Source organism: Arachis ipaensis, chromosome B2 (assembly GCF_059453495.1).
Source record: "Arachis ipaensis isolate K30076 ecotype BB chromosome B2, ASM5945349v1, whole genome shotgun sequence".
Lineage (NCBI taxonomy): Eukaryota > Viridiplantae > Streptophyta > Magnoliopsida > Fabales > Fabaceae > Arachis > Arachis ipaensis.
This window is the reverse complement of record NC_142437.1, coordinates 47,984,475-47,991,955: the sequence shown is the minus strand read 5'-3', so window position 1 is coordinate 47,991,955 and position 7,481 is coordinate 47,984,475. Positions and strand designations below refer to the sequence as shown.

The following is a 7,481-nucleotide window of genomic DNA, read 5'->3' as shown; positions in this document are numbered from 1 at the left end:
TCAGAATGGACCATTCTGGATATATTCTATGATGGTCTGTCTGAATTAGCTAAGATGTCATTGGATACTTCTGCAGGTGGATCCATTCACCTAAAGAAAACGCCTGCAGAAGCTCAAGAACTCATTGACATGGTTGCTAATATCCAGTTTATGTACACTTCTGAGAGGAATCCTGTGAGTAATGGGATGCCTCAGAAGAAGGGAGTTCTTGAAATTGATACTCTGAATGCCATATTGGCCAGAATAAAATATTGACTCAGCAGGTCAATATGATTTCTCAGAGTCTGAATAGAATGCAAGCTGCATCCAATAGTACTCAAGAGGCATCTTCTGAAGAAGAGACTTATGATCCTGAGAACCCTGCAATAGCAGAGGTAAATTATATGGGTGAACCTTATGGAAACACCTATAACCCCTCATGGAGAAATCACCCAAATCTGTCATGGAAGGATCAACAAAAGCCTCAACAAGGCTTTAATAATGGTGGAAGAAATAGGTTTAACAATAGTAAACCTTTTCCATCATCCACTCAGTAACAGACAGAGAATTCTGAGCAGAATTTATCTAGCTTAGCAAATTTAGTCTCTGATCTATCTAAGGCCACTCTGAGTTTCATGAATGAAACAAGGTCATCCATTAGAAATTTGGAAGCACAAGTGGGCCAGCTGAGTAAAAAGATCACTGAAACTTCTCCTAGTACTCTCCCAAGCAATACAGAAGAAAACCCAAAAGGAGAGTGCAAGTCCATTGAATTGACCATCATGGCCGAACCTACAAGGGAGGGAGAGGACGTGAATCCCAGTGAGGAAAACCTCCTGAGACGTCCAGTGATCAACAAGGAGTTTTCCTCTGAGGAACCAAAGTAATCTGAGACTCATTTAGAGACCATAGAGATTCCATTCAACCTCCTTATGCCCTTCATGAGCTCTGATGAGTATTCTTCTTCTGAAGAGAATGAGGATGTTACTAAAGAGCAAGTTACCAAGTACGTTGATGCAATCATGAAGTTGAATGCCAAATTATTTGGTAATGAGACATGGGAAGATGAACCTTCCTTGCTCATGAATGAACTAAGTGATCTGGATCAACTGACATTGCCTCAGAAGAAACAGGATCCTGGAAAGTTCCTAATACCTTGTACCATAGGCACCATGACCTTTGAGAAGGCTCTATGTGACCTTGGGTCAGGGATAAACCTCATGCCCCTCTCTGTAATGGAGAAACTGGGAATCTTTGAGGTACAAGCTACTAGAATCTCATTAGAAATGGCAGACAATTCTAGAAAACAGGCTTATGGACAAGTAGAGGACGGGTTAGTAAAGGTTGAAGGCCTTTACATCCCTGCTGATTTCATAATCCTGGATACTGGGAAAGATGAGGATGAATCCATCATTCTTGAAAGACCCTTCCTAGCCACAGCAAGAGCTGTGAATGATGTAGACAGAGGAGAATTGATCCTTCAACTGAATGAGGACAATCTTGTGTTTAAAACTCAAGAATCTCCTTCTGCAACAATGGAGAGGAAGCATAGAAAGCTTCTCTCATTACAGAGTCAACTAAAGCCCCCACAGTCAAACTCTAAGTTTGGTGTTAAACTCCCATATCCAAACTCTAAGTTTGGTGTTGGGAGTCTATAAAATTGACCTGATCACCTGTGTGGCTCCATGAGAGCCCACTGTCAAGCTATTGACATTAAAGAAGCGCTTGTTGAGAGGCAACCCAATTTTTATTTATCTAATTTTATTTTTATTTTATTGTTCTTTCATGTTTCATTAGGTTCATAATCATGTGGAGTCACAAAATAAACAAAAAAATTAAAAACAGAATCAAAAACAGCAGAAGAAAAATCACACCCTGGAGGAAGGGCTTACTGGCGTTTAAACGCCAGTAAGGAGCATCTGGCTGGCGTTCAACGCCAGAACTGAGCATGGATCTGGCGTTGAACGCCCAAAACAAGCAGCATCCTGGCATTCAGACGCCAGGAATGCACACTGAGGAAAGCTGGCGCTGAACGCCAGAAACAAGCATAGAGCTGGCGTTCAACGCCAGAAACATGCTGCATCTGGGCGCTGAACGCCCAGAACAAGCACCAATTCGGCGTTTAAATGCCAGAATTGCATGCAAAGGCATTTTACATGCCTAGTTGGTGCAGGGATGCAATTTCTTGACACCTCAGGATCATTGGACCCCACAGGATCATCTCAGCATCTGTAGACCTACAGGATCCCCACCTACCTCCACTCATACTCTTCCCTCTTCTCATTCATCCTCTCTTCCCAATAAACACCCTTCCCCAAAACCCTTCACCAATCACCTCAAGCTCTCTTCCCAATTACCCCTTCACCAATTACCTCAAGCTCTCTTCCCAATTACCCCTTCACCTATCACCTCAAGCTCTCTTCCCTACTACCCCTTCACCACTCACATCCATCCACTCTTCTCCATAAACCTCCCTCATAAACCCCACCTACCTTCAAAATTCAAAATCACTTTCCCACCCAAACCCATCCCATATGGCCGAACCTTAACCCCTCTCCCTCCACTATATAAACCCCTCCATTCTTCTTCTTTTTCACACAACACAACCTTATCTTCCCCTTCTTGGCCGAAATACAACTATCTCTCCCTCTCCTCCATTTCTTCTTCTTCTTCATCTCTTTTTTCTTCTCTTGCTCGAGGGCGAGCAATATTCTAAGTTTGGTGTGGTAAAAGCATAAGCTTTTTGTTTTTCCATTACCATTGATGGCACCTAAGACCGGAGAATCTTCTAGAAAAGGGAAAGGGAAGACAAAAGCTTCCACCTCCGAGTCATGGGAGATGGAAAGATTCATCTCCAAAGCCCATCAAGACCACTTCTATGATGTTGTGGCCAAGAAGAAGGTGATCCCCGAGGTCCCTTTCAAACTCAAGAAAAATGAGTATCCGGAGATCCGACATGAGATCCAAAGAAGAGGTTGGGAAGTTCTAACAAACCCCATCCAACAAGTCGGAATTCTAATGGTTCAGGAGTTCTATGCTAATGCATGGATCACTATGAACCATGATCAAAATAAGAACCCGAACCCAAAGAATTATCTCACCATGGTTCGGGGGAAATACTTAGATTTTAGTCCGAAAAATGTGAGGTTGGCGTTCAACTTGCCAATGATAGAAGAAAACGCACGCCCCTACACAAGGAGAGTCAACTTTGATCAAAGGTTGGACCAAGTCCTCATGGACATATGTGTGGAAGGAGCTCAATGGAAGATTGACTCAAAAGGCAAACTGGTTCAACTGAGAAGACTGGACCTTAAGCCTGTAGCTAGAGGATGGTTGGAGTTCATTCAACGCTCAATCATTCCCACTAGCAACCGGTCTGAAGTTACTATAGACCGGGCCATCTTGATCCATAGCATCATGATTGGAGAAGAGGTGGAGGTTCATGAGATTATACCTCAAGAACTCTACAAGGTGGCTGTCAAGTCCTCCACTATGGCAAGGTTAGCTTTTCCTCACCTCATTTGCCATCTATGCAATTCGGCTGGGATTGACATAGAGGGAGATATCCTCATTGATGAGGACAAGCCCATCACTAAGAAAAGGATGGAGCAAACAAGAGATCCTATTCATGGATCTCAAGAGACGCATGAAGAAGCTCATCACCAAGAAATCCCTGAGATGCCTCAAGGGATGCACTTTCCTCCACAGAACTTTTGGGAGCAAATCAATACCTCCCTAGGAGAACTGAGTTCCAATATGGGACAATTAAGGGTGGAACATCAAGAGCACTCAATCATCCTCCATGAAATTAGAGAAGATCAAAGAGTTGTGAGGGAGGAGCAACAAAGACAAGGAAGAGACATAGAAGAGCTCAAGGACATCATTGGTACCTCAAGAAGAAAACGCCACCATCACTAAGGTGGACTCATTCCTTGTTCTCAAAATTTCTATTTTTCGTTTACTTATGTTAAATGTTTATCTATGTTTGTGTCTTTATTACATGATCATTAGTGTCTATGCCTTAAAGTAGTGAATATGAATCCATCACCTCTCTTAAATGAAAAATGTTTCAAAAACAAAAGAACAAGAAGTATATGGTTTCGAATTCATCCTTGAACTTAGTTTAATTATATTGATGTGGAGACAATACTTTTTATTTTCTGAATGAATGCTTGAACAGTGCATATGTCTTTTGAAGTTGGTGTTTTAGAATGTTAAATATGTTGGCTCTTGAAAGAATGATGAACAGGAGATATGTTATTTGATAATCTGAAAAATCATAAAAATGATTCTTGAAGCAAGAAAAAGAAGTGAATACAAAAGCTCTTAAAACCAAAAGGCAAGAGCAAAAAGCCAATAGCCCTTAAAACCAAAAGGCAAGGGTAATAAAAAGGATCCCAAGGCTTTGAACATCAGTGGATAGGAGGGCCTAAAGGAATAAAATCCTGGCCTAAGCGGCTAAACCAAGCTGTCCCTAACCATGTGCTTGTGGCGTGAAGGTGTCAAGTCAAAACTTGAGACTGAGCGGTTAAAGTCAAGGTCCAAAGAAAAAGAAGAGTGTGCTTAAGAACCCTGGACACCTGTAATTGGAGACTTTAGCAAAGCTGAGTCACAATCTAAAAAGGTTCACCCAGTTATGTGTCTGTGGCATTTATGTATCCGGTGGTAATACTGGAAAACAAAGTGCTTAGGGCCACGGCCAAGACTCATAAAGTAGTTGTGTTCAAGAATCAACATACTGAACTAGGAGAATCAATAACACTATCTGAACTTTGAGTTCCTAAAGATGCCAATCATTCTAAACCTCAATAGATAAAGTGAGATGCCAAAACTATTCAAGAGGCAAAAAGCTACAAGTCCCGCTCATCTGATTGGAGCTATGTTTCATTGATAGTTTAGAATTTATAGTATATTCTCTTCTTTTTATCCTATTTGATTTTCAGTTGCTTGGGGACAAGCAACAACATAAGTTTGGTGTTGTGATGAGCGGATAATTTATACGCTTTTTGGCATTATTTTTAGTATGTTTTTAGTAGGATCTAGTTACTTTTAGGGATGTTTTTATTAGTTTTTATGTTAAATTCACATTTTTGGACTTTACTATGAGTTTGTGTGTTTTTCTGTAATTTCAGGTATTTTCTGGCTGAAATTGAGGGACTTGAGCAAAAATCAGATTCAGAGGTTGAAGAAGGACTACTGATGCTGTTGGATTCTGACCTCCCTGTAGGAGCTACAGAATTCCAAATGGCGCGATCTCAACGGCTTTGGAAAGTAGACATCCAGGGCTTTCCAGCAATATATAATAGTTCATACTTTGCTCAAGTGTAGAGGACGCAAAAGGGCGTTGAACTCCAGTTCTACGCTGTAGTCTGGAGTTAAACGCCAGAAACATGTCACAAACCAGAGTTGAACGCCAAAAACACGTTACAACTTGGCGTTCAACTCCAAAAGAAGTTTTTGCACGTGTAAACTTCAAGCTCAGCCCAAGCACACACCAAGTGGGCCTCGGAAGTAGATTTATGCATCAATTACTTACTTCTGTAAACCCTAGTAACTAGTTTAGTATAAATAAGACTTTTTACTATTGTATTTACATCTTTAGATCATCTTCGGATCATCTTGGGACGTTTAGTTCTTAGATCATGGGGGCTGGCCATTCGGCCATGCCTGAACCTTTCACTTATGTATTTTTCAACGGTAGAGTTTCTACACACCATAGATTAAGGTGTGGAGCTCTGCTGTTCCTCAAAGATTAATGCAAAGTACTACTGTTTTTCTATTCAATTCAACTTATTCCGCTTCTAACATATTCATTCGCACTTCAATATGATGGATGTGATGATCGTGACAGTCATCATCATTCTCAACTTATGAACGCGTGCTTGACAACCACTTCCGTTCTACCTTAGATTGAATGGATATCTCTTGGATATCTAATACAGGGGACCGAGTCCGAGATATTAGTGTCTTCGTGGTATAAGTTAGAACCCATGGATGGCCATTCCTGAGATCCGGAAAGTCTAAACCTTGTCTGTGGTATTCCGAGTAGGATCTAGGAAAGGATGGCTGTGACGAGCTTCAAACTCGCGAGTGCTGGGCGTAGTGACAGACGCAAAAGGATAGTAAATCCTATTCCAGTATGATCGAGAACCGACAGATGATTAGCCATGCAGTGATAGCACGTTGGACCATTTTCACAGGAAGATGGGATGTAGCCATTGACAACGGTGATGCCCTACATAAAGCTTGCCATGGAAAGGAGTAGGATTGATTGGATGAAGACAGCAGGAAAGCAGAGATCAGAAGAACGAAAGCATCTCTATACGCTTATCTGAAATTCTCACCAATGAATTACATAAGTACCACTATCCTATTTTATATTTTATTTATTTTCATCCACTATAATTTCTTAATACAATTTAATCTGCCTGACTGAGATTTACAAGGTGACCATAGCTTGCTTCAAGCCGACAATCTCCGTGGGATCGATCCTTACTCACGTAAGGTTTATTACTTGGACAACCCAGTGCACTTGCTGGTTAGTTGTACGAAGTTGTGAAACAGATATAAGATCATGAACGTGCGTATTTAGTTTTTAGCGCAGTTACCAAGGAATGGAATGATCACGATTTCGCACACCACTGTGATACTGTTAAGACCAATGGGGTTGATCCCGAGGTCTACAGGCTTATGCTTTTCCCATTTGCTGTAAGAGACAGAGCTAGAATATGGTTGGACTCTCAACCTAAAGACAGCCTGAAATCTTGGGATAAGCTGGTCACGGCTTTCTTAGCCAAGTTCTTTCCTCCTCAAAAGCTTAGTAAGCTTAGAGTGGATGTTCAAACCTTCAGACAAAAGGAAGGTGAATCCCTCTATGAAGCTTGGGAGAGATACAAGGAACTGACCAAAAAGTGTCCTTCTGACATGCTTTCAGAATGGACCATCCTGGATATATTCTATGATGGTCCGTCTGAATTATCAAAGATGTCATTGGACCATTCTGCAGGTGGATCCATTCACCTAAAGAAAACGCCTACAGAAGCTCAACAACTCATTGACATGGTTGCAAATAACCAGTTCATGTACACTTCTGAAAGGATTCTTGTGAGTAATGGGACGCCTCAGAGGAAAGGAGTTCTTGAAATTGATACTCCGAATGCCATATTGGCTCAGAATAAAATATTGACTCAGCAAGTCATTATGATCTCTCAGAGTCTGAATGGGTTGAAGGAATCATCCAACAGTACTAAAGAGGCATCTTCTGAAGAAGAAGCTTATGATCCTGTGAACCCTGCAATAGCAGAGGTGAATTACATGGGTGAACCCTATGGAAACACCTATAATCCCTTATGGAGAAATGATCCACATTTCTCATGGAAGGATCAACAAAAGCCTCAACAAGGCTTTAATAATGGTGGAAGACACAAGTTTAGCAACAGCAAGCCTTTTCCATCATTCACTCAGCAACAGACAGAGAATTCTGAGCAGAATCCATCTAGCTT

General features: G+C 41.3%; 1 non-coding gene across 1 annotated transcript; it reads right to left on the bottom strand.

Moving 5' to 3' along the window:
* Window positions 1-6,801: 6,801 nt before the first annotated feature.
* LOC148573888 (small nucleolar RNA R71) lies at window positions 6,802-6,909 on the bottom strand. Its single transcript, XR_015906652.1, has one exon. It is a non-coding gene; the product is annotated as a small nucleolar RNA R71 (small nucleolar RNA).
* Window positions 6,910-7,481: the final 572 nt, after the last annotated feature.